Source organism: Chelonia mydas, chromosome 3, assembly GCF_015237465.2.
Source record: "Chelonia mydas isolate rCheMyd1 chromosome 3, rCheMyd1.pri.v2, whole genome shotgun sequence".
Classification (NCBI taxonomy): domain Eukaryota; kingdom Metazoa; phylum Chordata; order Testudines; family Cheloniidae; genus Chelonia; species Chelonia mydas.
The window spans coordinates 182,184,330-182,203,232 of NC_057851.1; the positions used below are offsets into that span (position 1 = coordinate 182,184,330).

An 18,903-nucleotide genomic window follows, 5' to 3' on the forward strand; every position below is an offset into this window, starting at 1 on the left:
CAGAAATCAGTAATGGCTCACAGGTTCTTTGCAAGTAGTAAAAAAAAAAAAAAAGAGCTGAATTTGCAACAGAGATTATTCAGACATAGGAGCGCCACACTTGATTAGATCTGTGGTCCAGCTAGTCCAAAATCCTGTTTCTAATGATAGCCAGCACCAAATGCTTCAGAGAAAGGTTCAAGAAACCCCATAGGAGCCCAATGTAAGTTGAACATTAATAAATGGCTCATGTGGACTATATAACCACATAGGCTAAGTCACGTGGCCCAAACCATTCCCATGCCAAGGGTAGAGTCACTGGCTCCATCCAATCCAATGCCACATATGGCCATGAGCATTGAGGACTGATGTCTGAGGAACAGGCACAAGTGTGTCAGTGACTGGGACATGGGCAGTCATGCCCAGAGGTCAGAGCTCGAGTAGGGTTTAGTGGTCAGGCTGGCCTCAGAAGTCAGGAATCAGTGCTCAGGGTCAGAACCAGAGTAAGAGGCCATGGTCAGAGCTGAAGACAGGAATCAGAACCAAGGCTCAGGACCGGATTACCTGAAATAAGGCATTGCAGGAGCAGGGGTGGGTCCAAGGCAGCAGCAGGACTGGGAACAAGGCTGGCACAGGAGGTATCACAGCTGTGGTCAAATGCTTTGAGCAGCTGCTGAACTGCTGCTGGGCTTAGAGCTGATCTGCTGACTCTTCCAACCAGTCAGGCAGGGTAGCCAATCAGCCAGGCTGCTGCCAAGCCCCATTTCCAGACTGGCTCTCCTGAAGCCCTGCTTCCTGACAGCCTCACTTCAGTTCCCATTGGTGGTGGGATGTTATTCTTGAGTTGTAGAGAGACTGAAAGAGTTGCGTGCCAGGAGAGATTAGTCACTGGGTAATGGCTCTGAAATGGAGCTTTGCCATGCATATGAGACAGGGGGTCCGCCAACGGCACTCTGGGGAAGAAGAGTAGGAAACCCTGTAGCCTTTCACCTCTGCCATATACACTGTGCTTTTGCATGCACTAAGACCTATCAATCCTACTGCCTTTCCCACTCACTGCAGCCTCTGTTATCCCCTTATGTGCTGGGACACTATCCCTAGGATCAGTCAGCCCAGGTCACAACTGGTTTATGTGGCCTTCTTCAGTTCTGGTGCTCAGGGACTATGGTGATGGAGGCATTATAAAGGGACAGAGAGAGATGCTTCATCATACCGAATGAACCCATTTCAGCAGCTGGCCCTAAATATGAGACTAAAATGAGAAGAAAACTAAACTGTATCTGTACAAGAGTTTTCATTGAGGCTTTGCTATTAAACCAGCTTCTATTGTACTTTTGATATTAATGTGCATAATGTGTTGATAGCTATCATAAGGGCCAAATGTAGCAAGAGCTCCCTAGTTCTTGCAGTTGTGAGCCACTTCTGTCCTAGCTGCAGAAAATCCTGTTTTGAGCTTTGCTGGCTGCTCCAACCCACTCTCTCACCTCCCTCCAGGCTGCTCCAGGCCTATCACTCAGCTTCTTCCCAGACTGCTCTGATCTACATTCCCTTAGTTCCCATTTGCTTTTCCAGCAGGTACCCGTCTCTCAGCCCCACATGGCCACTCAAAGCCACTGTCTCTTAGCACTCCACTGCCTCCATGGGCCTGTCTCTCCGTTTTTCTGCCTTCCTGCCAGCTGCTTTCTCTCAACTTGCTTAGCCCCTAAGGTCCCCCCCCTCTCATTTTTTTACCTTTTCTTCCTTCTTTCTCCCCTCCCGCAGACCGTATACTCAACTCTGTCTTCTCAGATTCCCACAAGCCTTCTTTCCACACTAGATAGCTCTCTGGGCACTACTGCTCATCTAACCCAACTCCTGATCAGTTAGAATTCAGCTGTCAGATCTTGCAGGGAGGGAGGGCACTTACATTAAACCTGATCTTCACTCAAGAGATCTCACCCAGTTTTACAGCGTAACTTGTCCCATCAATAAATATATCTCAGACTTCTGAGGCACTGGACAAAAGCTGGGTTCTGGTCCTAGCCATATTTAATCTCTAGCCCCAAAGGACTAGGACATCTTAGACTGTTGTGGTTAGCCCAGGCATAATTCCACCATTGCCATTGATTTTTTCTCCCAAGTTCCCCATGTGCTTTTAATAAACTCTCCATCTTCATGCCTTCACACCTCTATGCTTTACTTGATTGGCTCTGCTACTTTCTGTCTCAGCAGTGAAATAGTACAATAGAAATCTCTCTACATTTTACATACATTAACAATTCTATTTCTTCTCTCTCTGGTCCAGTGCAAGAAGGCCCAGTTCCCACAAAGGCTCAGCAGTACTATGCTCTTCCATTAAGATTATTTGTAATGGGGTCTATTCATAATGATGTAAAAACTAAGAAAATTGAAATATTATTAGTTGATGGCTGTTGGTTTAATATTCTGACTGTGGAGGCAATGTTGTAGATGAGAAGGGTAGAAATGTGTTTGTGTTAACTTAGATTGTGTTTCTATAGCACTGTAAATAGACAGTAGAGCTAAAACCTAGGTAAGAGTCTCACTGGACAAAAATATAAGCAGTTAGTGAGATCATCATTGCATTCATTTCAGGAAAATTGTGTGGTGGTGAAGAGAACTCATTAGCCTTCTTGTGCTGCATTGTCACTGTCATTTATCAGCTTCTACATCACACGCCACAGCTCCTATCTTTTGTGGCATCCAGTGGGGTACCACAGAATTCCTGGAGAATTCTGAGTTTAGACTCCTGGGTTCTACTGCATGACACACTGGGCTATGCACTGATTGTGGCTGATAGAATTTTTTTCCAATATACTCCTAATGGGACACTCAATAAAGCAAAGCAGTGTGATTTGCCAACTCCAGGAAGCATGGAAAAATAAAGCCCCATCAGAAGTTTGTCCCCCGTCTCCTTGTAAACCCTTCCTTACAACTTAAACTATGGCAAGCCGTTTGGAACAAACAAAAATTAGGCTAATCAGCCCTGTCCATGGGGCAGGCTTCGTTTAGTGGAGCATTTCACTTTAGTCTTGTTTCAAATGACTACCACCTATTAAAGCATATCAAAAGTCCGCTTCACCTTTAAACCATGGCCATCATACCCAAGTTTGTCCATATACATGCCGTTCAAAATGGAAATCTGTGCCCACTAAAACTTGGATGTGAAAAACGGGACACAATTGTAGAATCTAGGTAGAGATCCCTTTGTAAGCTTGGTCCTCAGAGTTCATAGATATTCTCTGAAGTGTTGATACCAACTGTGTTCAGATTGGCATTTGAGTATATAAGCCTATGAATACACTTTTCAAAGACCAAGTTATTGAAAGAGAAATCCCAGTTAAAATAGCGAAATGGAGCAAGTCAGTAACATAATTCCTGGCAGTTGCTTTTTCAGCCCTGAACTCAAATCTGTCTTCACAAGTACATTGAACTCTGTGGCCTCAGACCAATCTCCACTGGAGATTTGTCCATTCATTTTGGTACACATATTGCCAGTCAGGGGTGGGATACCTTGGTAGGAAGGTTGATGCAATCTAGTTCAAGTAGCTCAAGCCACTGCCATCAGTTCATGCCAGTGCTGCAAGAAAATACTGTCCTTCCAGATGAACCACATTTCAACCTCTCTCACCAAGTTATGTAAGAGAGAGATGGTTGTGCTGTCTCGTAGTTTGAGTACAACTCCTGAGTTCTCATCCTGTCACACACCATCCCTCCCCCTTCCCGGGTGGACCTGGGCAAGGCAATTAGCCATTCTGGCTCAGTTTTGCTGGGACAATAACATTTGTAACTCATAGGCAGTATGTGAGGATTAATTAATGTTTGTACAGTCCTTTTGAAGTTGAAAAGTGATATGTAAGTGCTACATATTAATAATAATAATAACTTTAATTTTAGAGAACGCAAGTCTATTTTGTAACCTTCTTTTCTAGGAAGATTTTTCGATGTCAAACAGTCAAACAGGCAATCCAGGATGAACCATTAGTGTCTAGTTCTTTGTTTTCCAAAGCATTTGGGGAAAGGCCCAACATAAATACAAAATCTATTCAATTGAACATTTAAAATATGGTCTGGTATGTTTTAAAATATGGTATGACACAGTGTACTGAGCTAATATGCCTGAAGTGATTCTGTCTGTTAAATGTATTAGAGTTGAGCTAAACTGATTTGGAAAGATTCAGGTTCTTTGAGTTTCGAGGCTTGTGGCTATAGCTTGTATTTTGCTCTCCACCTGCCATGAGCATGACCATGTATTCACTGTAATTCCAGGTTCCCTCTTGACTGCTCCTTACCACAGACTCTCTACAGAGTGTGTCTGTTGTCCCCTGCACTCTTCTAATGGTCTGCAGATGCCATCATAGATTGGTTGGCTAATAATCCTGGTTCCAGCATGTAGCTTCTATTAGAATCTCAAAGTGGCAATACACTGTATTTTTTTAACTCAAACTTTGAGCCTTTTGCTGAGGTATCCATTGTTTGATTTGAATAGGAAGAAATTCTTTGATTCTTAGCTCTCTTTCCCGCTCTGACTTGCTATATGGGGGGAGATCTGGGACAAGAAGAATGAGTAAGGTGTAAGGTACACAACTGGCAGTTGCCAGTATATTCCTACTTTTAGCTACCTAGGCTAACGGGCTTCTAAAGAGGCTTGAGAAACTTCAGTACAGTTTAAATTGAAATGGTTTCATGGTCCAGGTTTTGAGGGAATTTTCCTAACATCATGAAAAACAATATTTGTGTGAAAACTCTGGCAACCAGGAATTTCAAGTCTTGAGTATAAACACCAGAACTGCAAACAAAGGGTAATATTTATTTCTTCATTTGACTGGTTCAAGCAAGTGTAACCAGGATTAGCTAATGTTTCACAGAGGCTGTCATAAATATAAAGGGAAGGGTAACCACCTTTCTGTATACAGCACTATAAAATCCCTCCTGGCCAGAGGCAAAACCCTTTCACCTGTAAAGGGTTAAGAAGCTAAGATAACCTCGCTGGCACCTGAGCAAAATGACCAATCAGGAGACAAGTTACTTTCAAAGCTGGGGTGGGGGGGGAGCGGGGAACAACCGGTCTGTCTGTCAGTGTGATGCTTTTGCCGGGACCAGGTCAGGAATGCTCTTCAGAACTTCTGTTAAGTTAGTAAGTAATCTAGCTAGAAATGCATTAGATTTCCTTTTGTTAAATGGATGGTAAAATAGGTTGTGCTGAATGGAATGTATATTCCTGTTTTTGTGTCTTTTTGTAACTTAAGGTTTTGCCTAGAGGGATTCTCTATGTTTTGAATCTGATTAACCTGTAATCATCCTGATTTTACAGAGGTGATTCTTTTACTTTTTCTTTAATTAAAATTCTTCTTTTAAGAACCTGATTGCTTTTTCATTATTCTTAAGATCCAAGGGTTTGGGTCTGTGTTCACCTATGCAAATTGGTGAGGATTTTTATCAAGCCTTCTCCTGGAAAGGGGGTGTAGGGCTGGGGGGGATATTTTGGGGGAAGACGTCTCCAAGTGGGCTCTTTCCCTGTTCTTTATTTAATATGCTTGGTGGTGGCAGCATAGGGTTCAAGGACAAGGCAAAGTTTGTACCTTGAGGAAGTTTTTAACCTAAGCTGGTAAGAATAAGCTTAGGGGGTCTTTCATGCAGGTCCCCACATCCATACCCTAGAGTTCAGAGTGGGGAAGGAACCTTGACAGAGGCTGATGTTTTTGTAGCTAGGGAATCCCTAGGGGAACTAAGAAATCCAATTTTGATGAAAAGCTCCTAGTAAAATTAGAAACTGCTTCTGAGCCTAGTGAAGGAAAATGGAAAATAATGAAAATTAAAAGTGCAGCACAGAAATCTTGTAAAATCTGGAAAAGACTGCAATCTGGAATTCACTAGCTGGGATTTTTCATGTTTTCTGCCCCATATCTCTCTCTCTCTCTCTCTCTCTCTCTCTCTCTCTCTCACACACACACACACACACACACACACACACACACACACACACACACACACACAGCTCCTTTTATCCAGGTGGCTTACGTCAAAGATGTTTTTTTTTTTTTTAAAGTTCAATTAAAAGTTTATTAGCTGACACCCAAACTTCCTCTGGTGTATTGTCTTTGATGGCAGAAAGAGCACCATGAAAATACGGGGTAATTTCCAAGGTAGTGAGCATATCTTTTCCTCTCCTTAGCGTCTCTGTGTATTACAAACAAAATAACTGGGCAGTTTTTTGTAAGGGAAATTGTGGTTCTTGATAATTTGTCTATAATCACAAATCATGATCTGCCATTGCTTCTATGGCCAATATCTTTTATGCATTTCACATAAGTGGAAGGGGAACCCAAAGCAGCAGAAATGGGATGAAAAATGCAGAAGGAGGGGAGCAGCAGTTCCAAGGCATACCCCTCTTTAACCCTCTAAAAATTTCTTTGCCTCAGATCTGCAAGATGCGAGCACCTTCATACCTCTTTGTAATCATGTTAGTCTTTTAAGAATGTAAGCAAAAGGACATTTTTTTAAAAAAAGTTATCCCTAATGCATCTATTTTCTGTGTCTTATAGTTTTTATTCATTATTTATTAATTATTATTATTATTAGTTCTCCACACAACCTGTATCTGGAAACTAGTTTTTACTGGACACAGTAATGACTGTGAGGCAAATAATTACATTAGTGATTTCTTGCTTGTAAAGCAATATCATACACTCTTGAAGACAAATAGACTAGACGTACAAACCATGGCAGCCTGTAACAGCAGAAAGTGAAGTGGGGTAAGTGGGTATTTACAGCACAGAGGCAAAGTTGAGCTCACTAAAATCCTAAGGATTGTTCTTTACTTTCGGTCTGCAGTCTCTATAGTGTATTCAGATTTGAAGCACTAGTAAGGAAACCATTCAATTTTTTTTCCAGATTGCTTCAGTCTGTGATATCAGCAATAATCACCATGGTATTGTTGCCTAGCCATTCTTGAAGAATCAGAAGTGGACTGTAATTGAAGACTTCATTACCAAGATCAGTTGCCTGCCTGATTACAATGGCAAGGTGAAATATATATCCTCACCAAAAAGCAAACTGCTAAACCTTTGGAGAAGTCACCCACTTTTCACTCTTTTTCATTAGAACCCCGACAAGCTTGTCAGCAAAATTAAAGGTATGTCATTCACATCTTGCATGCATTGCAAAGGACTATAAACCTGCCAACCTCTTTGATGAAATAAAAGGGTTTTATTTATGATTCATGTAGGAATATGAGGTTATTTTTATTCTGTCAGTACACTAATAATCAGACGAGAGTTCAGGAAATGAGAAGGCAAACTGGCAGGGAAGGTTCTGATAAAGGGGAACCCTCTAGGGTATTTTGACCCCTTTGTAATCTCCTTCTTTTTAGTGTGAAGTTATAGCGTGGCATAGTGTGATCCTGCAACAAGCTTGGGAACAAAGACAGTAACTATCTAGAAGGGCTTGAGGTGTAATTCCACTAGAAAAGGAAAATGCTTCCACCAGAAAAGTGTGTGTTGTTGCAGTGATGGGAACAAGTACATTTTGATCCTAGCTGGTTTCCAGGATGTAGGAAGTTGAAAAGATGTCCTTTTAGGGCTCCCCTCCTACAAGACAATGTAACTAGTCTTTAAAAAACAAGGTAAACCTCATGTGCAGTCATTAAACATTTCTTACCTATCATTATTGGCATTCACTTTTACAGCACCATTGCCCCAAGGAGCTCACAGTCTAGTCTGACGTGATGTAATGAAGGGGATGCCAATAAAGTAGGGAGAGGAAAGGGGAGGAAGGACTGCGGTAACCCCCTTCATGATTATTTGCTAGGGTGATTTAATGCTCACATATAGCTATGTGTACATGGGCACATTTCAGAATATGACCTGCCCTGGACATTTCAACTGCTTTGGTAATTTGGTACTGGTGTAATTTTGTCCCAGCTATATGAAGCTTTTGAAAGTGACTTTAATTCTAGTTGGTGTAAACTGTCATTCATAGCCCTGGCTGCCGCTGAGATTAGAGAAGCAATCCTTGCAAGTAAAAGGTATCAGTGTATTAGCTGGGTAGCATTAAGTACAGTAGTTTGCTGAACAGTGGTATCTTGGCAGAGAAACACAGAATAGCACAATATATGCAGGATGAAGTGAAACAAAGTTCACTGGAGGAAAAATAATAATACTAATCCTTCATTCAATAAGCAGTGAGTTAAGTACATTTTGTGTGTGTGTTGAAGAAATGTAAAAGTAAAGGTAAGAGCACAAATGTAAAGGTAGTGACTAGCTTCCTTTCAAAAGACAACATATGAGACATTTAGGGGTTGGTAATAATAAAAGACGGACCTGAATTACTAAGTTCAAATCCAGATCCTGGTCTAAACTTCCACAAAGTTCAAGGGTGTTGGATTCACTCTTAGGGTAATACAAATAATACATCCGTGGGTGTCCTTTGCATAGAGCCCTATGCCTCCCTTCTCAGCTCCACAGTGCACAGTGTGCCAGGGTATGAGATATGGGCAATGGGAGGGGGTCTTTGCAGCTCACAGTCATAAGTTAGAGCACTGGTTCTCAATCTTTCCAGACTACTGTGCCCCTTTCAGGAGTCTGATTTGTCTTGCATACCCACAAGTTTCACCTCACCTATAAACTACTTGCTTACAAAATCAGACATAAAGACACAAAAAGTGTCCCAGCACACTATTATTGAAAAATTGCTTACTTTCTCATTTTTACCATATAATTTTAAAATAAATCAATTGGAATATAAATATTGTACTTACATTTCAGTGCATAGTGTATAAAGCAGTATAAATAAGGCATTGTATGAAATTTTAGTTTGTACTGATTTCATTAGTGTTTTTTATGTTGCCTGTTGTAAAACTAGGCAAATATCTAGATGAGTTGATGTACCCCCTGGAAGACCTCTGTGTACCCCCAGGGGTACACATATCCCTGGTTGAGAACCACTGAGTTAGAGCAGCCCTCAGATAAATTTGTAGGGACACCCTTATAATTAACTTCTGTCTGAAAAGTTTCCCTTGATTTGACACAAGCAGCAAGTAAGAGACACAAGTAACTGAAAGAGACTGGCGCAAACAAAATACTTTCCTCTGCTCTTTTACTTTTTTTTTTTCCTTCCAGTTTCTGCACTTTGTGTAAACCCCAGCAAGTTGTGTATAGTCAGTTTCCTGGTTTCTCCTGCATAGTCAGTTTCCCCGGTTGTTTGTGTCGGCCATTCACACAGCAATAGAGAAGAGAAAACATTTTAAAGAATAGAAAATATTGATTGCAAAACCACTGAAATTGGCTGGAGGGCTTGGGACAGGTGCAGCACCTGAAATTGCTTTGAACTCATTTTAGTACACTGACTAGATTTCAAGGGCCAGATACACCAGTATACTCCATACACTTTGTGTTACTTCAGTTGGCAAATCAGCCATAAACCCAGTTTAACTATCTAGGTTAAACTGGGTGTCTAGCAGCTTTGCAGTGCTGGAGTGACACAAAGTGGGGAGAGCTTTTGGGTGACAGTGTCTCTTTAAAAACCCCATTCCCTTCATCAGTTCAACTCTTTCAAATAGAAATATCATTTTTCTTCTTCCAAGAACTTTCTCCATTCCAAAATATTGCCCTTGTCAGGTAGCCCTGGGTGTCACTGCTGAGGATAGCCCAAGATTTAGGAGTTTGCAGCATTGCATCTTTATTTTCCATAGCTGCCAAGTACATCTCCTTGTACCTCTCAAGCCTGCCATAGTGCTGGAAAGTAGAGCAAGTAACTACTTCATCAGTCCAAGATTGCATTTTCATGGAGCACGGAGGTTCATTATACTTACTTTATCAGCAGTAAGGTTTACTGCTGAATCCATGAGAGATATTCGTGTGAAACATGAGCAGAGAGAGAGGCATTGCATCTTTTCATTAATAAGCCCTCTTCTGGGATCTGGCATTAGTGAGATTCAGCGGATCATAGAGCACAGGGGTATCATTTTTACATGATTACTCTAAATTCTTAAACCAGAGGCTTAAGAGAGAGGCTTCTCACAAAGGCAGCTGTGGGAATTGCTAAATGATTGGCACAGCAGTAGCAATGGGCTGAACCACTGCAGGTACCTCCAGTCATGGGGGTACCAGCAGGCATTTTATTACCTGCCATCACAGGAAAAGGGGAAACAAAGGTGTGAAAGACAGCAAGGAAGATGTGCTAACCCTGCAGAATTTCTCTGTGTTCCTATTCCGCCTTCTGAAAAAAGCTCTCAGAGCATACTTAAGCAGGGCTTCTCCATGCCACCCTTATTAGGTTGTTCTCTTCCCTTGCTGTATTTTCCTTGGGTTCAGGATTTTTTTTCAGAATATCTGTATTTACCTGCTTTGTTATCTCTAAAGCTAGCAGTGAACTAGAGAGAACCCCACTCTCCCTCTTAAATAACACCTAACCTCGCATTTGGTTGAGCCATGGACCACCCTGGTTAGACAGTCCAACCACACCAAGCTGTAGCCCAAATACCTTTTCTGAAGTTAATAAAGTCTGGAAGAGGAGTGGATGGCTCAGAGGGTTGGCCTTGGTCTAACAAGCCCTTGCTAAGTTCACACCTAACTCAGGCTGATGATGACACTGATAATGTTGTTAACACCAGGAAAGGAAAACAACCTTGTAGTTAAGGCACTGGACTGGCCTGGATTTATTTTCTGGCTCTGCCACAGACTTCCTGTGTGACCTTGAACAAGTCACTTCCTCATCTGTAAAATGGGGATAATTATAATTGTCTGCATCATATGAGTTAGATGTGGTGGGTCCGAAAACTAGACCATTGGACAGCCATCGGAGCCATATGAAGAGTTCTCAGTTCGCAGTAGATAGGTATCTACCTCACAAAAAACACACTTAGCACTGATAAGCGCATTTGTTGTCAACCTCTGTTGGGATTCAAAGTGTTGAATACATAACTGAACATGGCGGCTTAACTCTTAAAGACAGTTGCCTCAGGTTAGAGTTGAGGCCCACTGGCAGAACACTGATACTGTGCTTGTTAGGCCTGGTTCTCTTCTCACCTTAGGTGTACCAGGGATTGAGGTGTTCTATGACCATGGAACTCACTCTGAGCTGCAGAATTTTGTTCTAGAATCTAACTAACTAACTTTTCATTCATGAAATGATGTTTCTAGCCTTTGTGGTTGTGTTGATGAGCTTTAAAACATGAAGCATGTGTAACACCTGCAACTTTCTCTTCCCGAGTCTGCAAACAGCCTAAGACAATTGCGCTGAGAGGTATGAACTTCCAGAATCAGCTTAGTGTACATTTAAATCTGAAACATAAAGACAACAGCTAAAACCTCAATTGTCAAAACCTCCAGCTTTTCAAACAACTTCTATAATGTCCAAACAAAGTCCTGAACACAAGCATTGACAGACAGGAACTGTCTGTGACAGTAGCCAGCTGCAGATATTTTAAAGGAAAATGTAAAACTCCCACAATGGGATACTCTGCCCCTACATTAGGTCTCATCCTGATCTCTAATTGTTATAGACTGGTTTAAGCCCTGAAGCATGATGTTTAATATTCCTTTCAAAAAATTTCTGAGTGTTAATTATGATTATTCTGGATATTCTTCATATCCATATTAATGTTCAATTTATTTTTTAATTTTGCTAAGTTCTCAGTCTCAAAAACTTCCAGTGGAAATGAGTTCCACAGTGTAATTATGTGTTGTGTGAAAAAGGCTTTCCTTTTATCAGTTTTGAATTTGCCACCTTTTAATTTCAATGAATGTCCTGTTGGTCTTGAGTTCTGAGATAAGGAGAACAAAAGCTTCCAATCTACCTTCTCTAGACCATTCATCATTTGATATACTTTTATCATGTCCCCTCTTATTTGTCTCCTTTTGAAGGTAATTTTTTTAAATCCCACTTTGTATGAGAGTTTTTTTCACATCCCTAATCGTTCTTGTCACCCTTTTCTAAACCCCTTCTAATTGTGCAATATCCTTTGTGTGGTGCAGGGACCAATGCTGAACGTAATATTCCAGATGAGGCCACACCACTGATATATATCCATAATGGCAGTAGCTAATAAAGCATTTTGTAAAATGAAAATGTGGGGACAGAGTAAAATTAATTGAATTTTCTATCAGCATAAATAACAGAAGGGCAACTGTACTATTTTTATTACTGATTTCCTTATTTAATTAATTAAAAATCTCATTTTTTAAAAACTGAAATGTACCTGTCACAGAATTTTCAGGCTGCAGTTCAATACACGGAACAATATATGAACCGTGCTACAGAATGTAGGGCTATCTTCCATGGTATGTAGGGACTTGGGTGTAACTTTATTGAACTTAAAAGATTCACACCTCATTTACACCATTTTAAGTTAGAGGGGAATCAAGTCTGTTCTGCATATGGAGGATGTCTTTCAATTTAGCACTTTATACAAGTACCAAAGGGGGAAAAAAAGGAGAGTGAGAGAGACCCAAGAAGTCTACACCTTGCTGGATGTCAAATAGTCCAGATCAAATAGCAAAGAATACCAGTTTAGAATCTAACACATTCTCTCTTTCCAGTATTTCTCAAACTGTCCTGCTGAATTAGTTAAAAACAGGTGCTAACTATAACACCAATTGCAACAGGTCATCTAGTCATCACAGCAACCTACATGGACTATAACTTTATCTATGTGGATAAAATGTGGGATAATTAACCCTTTAGCTAGTGGAATAAAATATTGCATAATATTGTTCAGAACACAGATCTAACAAAATGTAAGATCATGTGAGGAATCTTTCATAACAACAGGTTCCAGACAAATAAGTGACATAAAGAGCTGAGCTCATACCCAGCCTTATATAAAAATAGAGAAAGGTACAAGGAAAACAGTCTTTTTTTTTTTCAATTAGTGATCTTTTAAAGGCCTAGGTTTATATAGTCTTTTCTGCAACAGGATGCAAAGATTGTAGCATGATAGAGACTCAAACTAAACATATAGCCCAAATTTAAAAAAAAAACAGTAAGAGGTCTATGGTTAAACAGCAGAGTAAAAGAGGCAGTTAGAGGGGGGAAAAAAAGGCATACTTTAAAAAAGTGGAAGTCAAATCCTAGTGAGGAAAAAGGAAAGGAGCACAAACTCTGGTAAGTCAAATGTAAAAGTATGGTAAGGCAGCCCAAGAAAGAATTTGAAGAGCAACTAGCTAAAGACACAAAACCAAACAGAAAATAGTAATAATAATTAATAAATAATAATTTTAAAAAGTAAGTACATCAGAGTCAGGAAGCTTACCAAAGAGACAGTGGGGCCACTGGATGATTGAGGTGCAAAAGGAGCACTCAAAGAAGACAAGGATGTTGCAGAGAAGCTAAATGAATTCTTTGCATCAATCTTCACTGCAGAGGATATGGGGGAGATCCCTACACCCAGGCCTTTCATTTTGGTGACAAATCTGAGGAGCTGTCCCAGCTGAGGCATTAATACAAGACATATTGGAACAAATTGATAAAATAATCAGCAATAAGTCACCAGGACTGGATGGGATTCACCCAAGTGTTCTGAAGGAACTCAGATATGAAATTGCGGAACTACAAACTGCAGTATGTAACCTATTGCTTAAATTGGCCTCTATACCAGATGACTGGAGGGTAGCTAATGTAATACCTAGGCTGCAGAGGCGATCCTGTTAATTACACGCCATTAAGCCTAACTTCAGTAGCAGGCAAATTGGTTGAAACTACAGTAAAGAACAAAATTATCAGATACATAGATAAACACGATTTGTTGAGGAAAAGTCAACATGGCTTTTGTAAAGCGAAATCATGCCTCACCAAGCTAGTAGAATTCTTTGAGAGAGTTAACAACATGTAGGTAAGGATGATCCAGTAGATATTGTACTTGGTACTTGGACTTCTAGAAAGCCTTTGACAATGTTCCTCACCAAAGACTCTTAAGCAAACTAAGCCGTCATTGTATAAGAGGGAAGGTCTGCCCATGGATCAGTAACTGGTTAAAAGATAGGAAACAAAGGGTAGGCATAAAAGGTCAGTTTTCAGAATGCAGAAAGGTCAATAGTGTCCCCCAAAGCTCTGCACTGGGATCAGTGCTGTACATATTCATAAATGATCTGGAAAAAGGGATAAACAGTGTGGTGGCAAAATTTGTAGATTATATGAAATTATTCAAGATGGTTAAGTCCAAAGCTGACTGCAAAGAGTTACAAAGGGATCTCACAAAACTAGGTGACTGCGTGACAAAATGGCAGATGAAATTCAATGTTGATAAGTGAAAAGTAATGCAAATTAGAAAAAAAAAATCCACCCATACATACAAAATGATGAGATCTAAATTACCTGTTATCACTCAAGAAAGAGCTCTTGGAGTTATCATGGATAGTGCCCTTGAAACATCCACTCAATCTGAAGCTATCATAATGCTACTATATAAATCCATGGCATGTCCACACCTTGAATATTGCATGCAGTTCTGGTTGACTCATCTGAAAAAAAATATTAGAATTGGAAAAAGGTGTAGAGAAAGGCACAAAAATGATTAGGGTTATGGAACAGCTGCCATATGAGGAGAGATTAAAAAGACGGGGTTTCTCCATGATTGGTATGGAGAAAGTGAATAAGGAAATGTTATTTACCCCATCACGTAACACAAGAACTGGGGGGCCACCTGATGAAATTAATAGACAGCAGGTTTAAACAATCAAAAAGAAGTTCTTCTGTTCACACAACACACAGTCAATTTGTCCAATTTGTTGCCAGGGGATGTTGTGAAGGCCAAAAGTATAACTGGGTACAAAGAAGAATTAGATAAGTTAATGAGGGCTAGGTCCATCAGTGGCTAGCAAGATGGCCAACTTCCAACTGCCAGAAGCTGGGACTAGATGACAGAGGATGGATTACTAAAAATTGCCCTGTTCTGTTCATTGCTTCTGAAGCATCTGGCACTGACCACTGTCAGAGACAGGATACTGGACCAGATGGACTGAGAATAGCCATTCTTATGTAATGCTCGGTGTACACTTCAGCCTCACACACTATGTTCTATCAAACCTTGATTTTGTAATATATTGCTTTGACTAGTTCTGTCAGTATATAAATCATATCACAAATAAACTGCTGAGTGTGTTTCTAAACTACCAGGCGAGAGTGCAAGGGCCTCCAAGACTTACTGTATTGAGAGTAACTGATAGATAAAGCTGTTTATCCTTTTTATCTCTTAAAAGAGCAAACTTTAGAAACTTTAGAAAGTCATAGTTCACTTATTTCTATCCACACAAGGGCAAGCGTCACAATCACATTTTCACCTGGTCATACAGTGAATTCATTGGGTGGCACTGGCAATGCTCTTGAATATAGCATAGAAGGCTCCCATTTTTCAAAGCCACCCCTAAATTCCCTCTTGTGAGTTTTTCCTGATAATCTCTGCATGACATTTTTGTGCTCTAGTAATCATTTGGGAATGAGGAGCTTCTTTAAAACCTATTTTGTTTCTTTGAAATGTGCCAAGTATAAATACAGAATCAAAGAAGCATACATTAATGATACAGATGTGTGTGAATGCATTTTTTGCCTTTCTAGCGAAAGCAGCAATAAGTTATATTGTCAATTTGCAGAAAGATGCCAACAATTCTTCAGATGGAAATCTGTGGGGTCGGGGTGGGGGTTCTACCTTCAAATGCTCACCCAGCATAAAAACTATGTGAGGCCTTGGCCTTGTATGTTTAATACAGGGGTTCTCAAATGGGGGGGGGGTCGGGACCCCTCAGGGGTTCATGAGGTATTACATGGGGGGGGTCGCAAGCTGTCAGTCTCCACCCCAAACCCTGCTTTGCATACAGAATTTAATGGTATTAAATAAAGTGTTTTTAATTTATAAGGGGGGGGTTACTCAGAGGCTTGCTATGTGGAATGGGTCACCAGTACAAAAGTTTGAGAACTACTGGTCTAATAGGACTGAACCTAAAGAAACTAAGGGAATAAAACCAACTTTCTTATGAGGGCGCAAACTCAGGATCCGGATCTTGTTCTTTTGGTGGTCCATAATTCATGGTGTGCTCACAGATGATGCCACAGTTACAGTATCCATCCATCACTATTCAGCTTAGCTGAACTACGTCTACAATCAACCACATAGATATGTTGTCTGTGACCTCCATAAACATTTTTAAATGACTACTCCAATGCCCATTAAAGACAGTGGAAAGACTCCCATTGACACTGATGGGATTTGAATCAGGCTTCAAATGAATGTTTTAATGGCAGACAGATCTTGCAATTAACCTACAGAACACTATATTTATATTTAGAGTTGACTCCCTAAAATAAAATTCGATTGCACTTGGAGATAGTATAGGAGGCTCCCAAATAATAATGAATGATTGAGAAGTTCAGATGTAGATTCAAACTTCACAGCACTATCTCGTTAATTTTATGGCATTTCATCAGGTTCATCCTAAATTATTTTATCAGAAGCATTTCAATATTGGCTGGCTCGTGGTTTGCAAATATTTCTCGTGTGGCACTGAGTTCTCATTTCACCTCAGTGCATATCTAGATATTTTCTTTTTGTTAATTGTGCGCACACCCACACACAATGGGTTTTGCAAGGCTGGATTTGAACCTGAAAATCTCTCATATTGTTATAACCAAGACCCCCTTGCCAGCATATCACAGGTGTGCACCACAAGAGTGAAAAAGGAAAGAGAGATTCAGATGGTTCAAGGCTCTGTTGACAGCTCTGAGTCCAAAATGCTTTCACCTAACAGTGCTCCTGTACACCTGTGACCCTGTACAATTAAGCTAGGCTAGGGGAAGTAGCTTGAAGTTTTGAAGATATGTTAAACAACTGGTTACACATTTCTTCAAAACATGATCAAAGTGGGAATGTGAACAAAGGGCTGAAGGGAAGGGATGTGAATTAGGAAGAGAAGGACTGTGAGCGTGGCTCAAATGAGTAAAAGTGCTGAGAAATCACTGGAAGTATGGAACTGGATTGGGAACCTTAAGAAATGGGTAGCTAGGTTCTTTCACCCTCTGGTCAGTTGTGGTGTTTTGTTTTGTGATCTGAGTGCCAAACACTTGGATTATATTTTACTGGGAATCAGAAAGATCAGCTTACCCACAGGTGAATGGTTGGGTCAGATGTTTCAGTCTCAGGTCATCTCTACGTTGTACCTAATTGAATAATACCTTTCTTTTTTTCCCTTTTCCCATCATTGATCAAGCTGCTTTTGAGAGAAGTGATTCTTTGCATATCTGGCTAAGTGCTGTTAACAGCCTCTGCCTGCGGTTTGTTAAAATTAAAAAAAAAAAAAAAAAAAAAAAAAAGTGTGATCTTCCCGGAGAAGTAATTTGCTTCTCTCCAACCAATGATGGCTTGCACTTTATGCAAATTGGTATCTAGGGACAACAAATCCCATTTAATACATATGCATAGTTCATAAAAAAAAACGACGTGAGAGAAAGCGAAAAAAGATAAAGCAAAGAGTCAGCAAAAGAACAGGTTCCAAGGAAATTTATTGTCCCAAATTGGACATTTGTAACAGATGATGTGAACAAGTGTTAACTTTGTTTTCAGCAGCTCTTCACGTACGTTCACTAGACATCACACAGATTATGTTTTAAGGATCTGAACTGTAATAAAAAAAAAGTGTCTGTGGGCTTTAGAGTGTTGTGTTCCATATGGTTAGGGAAGTGCGGAGTTATTGCGACAAGCATCTTGTGAAGCTCATTACGCGCGGCGGTGTTAGATGCGAATTGCTGCGCATAGCTATAGGGTACGTACATGACATCCCACAGTCAGCAGATAGCAACTGGAAATGAAAGATATGAAGGCACAGAGTACAGCTTCAGGGAACATGTTAGACAAAACATCTGCTAGTATCAGAACGCTGCATTATCAGATCATTGTGGCCATGAATTTTTTATAAACACTTTTTTTTAAAGCTGTAACTTTGAAAGTGACATTTTGTGAAAAAGTTTTTGATTGAAGGGTGATGTCAGGATCAAGGCCAGTCTAGTTTATTATCTGTGTAAGAACCAATATTGGCAGCCTGAAATAACTCCTTTCTCCAAGGAGTTGAGTTGTCCATTGCTAGGGTTTTTTCCTTATGATCCTGAAGGCTGATAAAACCTTGGCCTGGGATCCAGCACAAAGCTATGGGGCCATGCTCCACATGGAATGCTTTAACCCTGGAACAATGCAGCGCTTACTGGTGCTTAACAGTCCTGTACCTAAGTTAGGGAACAGTAAGGAGATAGGCAACACATGTATACATTGCAGGCCACTTGCATTAAGAAGGTGAACTGTTTTCCATCCCATCACCTTTTGTGCTCTGACTACTAGCAGGTAGACTTTCCCTGTGTCACTTCTCTCTAAGGGTGCAATTGTAAGATATTCTCTCTCTCATGTAAAACGGGTACAGATGAAAAACTTGTTTTGTTGATCCCTGAAAATGCCACATGAACTCTATCTTCCCATGCACCTGGGGGCATTACTCAGGTGCTTATCTTTGAAAGATGTCAATGGTCATGCATTTTAAGAATCATGACAGGACATCACACATTTCAGAGTGGTGGTGCGGGAGGTAGGGGGACCTTCCAAAAGATCATGATTTATGAAAAGATTAGGCTGTCAACAATCATCTTTCATTTAATTCTGTTCATGATACTGATCCAGTGCCCTGATCCATGTGGACTGAATTTATAGATACAACCATCTTAAATACTAAGCCAGTAGCTAAACCATAAATGCGTAATGAGGGCTGCACACAAAGCTAAAGAGGAACTGAACTGCATCACAGGTGCTAGGACGCCTGAACATATGTCAGATATTTTGCTCACCTGGCCTATTGTTGAAGAAGGTGACTGTCACTTGATATCACACCTAGCAGCACCTTTTTGAGATGATACCTGAGGTACCATTGCAGTAACATCATTGCCCCCAAACACTTC

At 40.4% G+C, this 18,903-nt stretch overlaps 1 long non-coding RNA gene across 1 annotated transcript in view; it reads left to right on the forward strand.

Annotated features, from left to right (window-relative positions):
• The first annotated feature begins 6,705 nt into the window (after positions 1–6,705).
• Positions 6,706–18,903, forward strand: part of LOC114019481 — a 48,875-nt gene continuing 36,677 nt past the window's right edge. The window contains exon 1 of the long non-coding RNA XR_005224925.2: positions 6,706–7,111. This is a non-coding gene — a long non-coding RNA (uncharacterized LOC114019481). The remainder of the gene's footprint in view (positions 7,112–18,903) is intronic.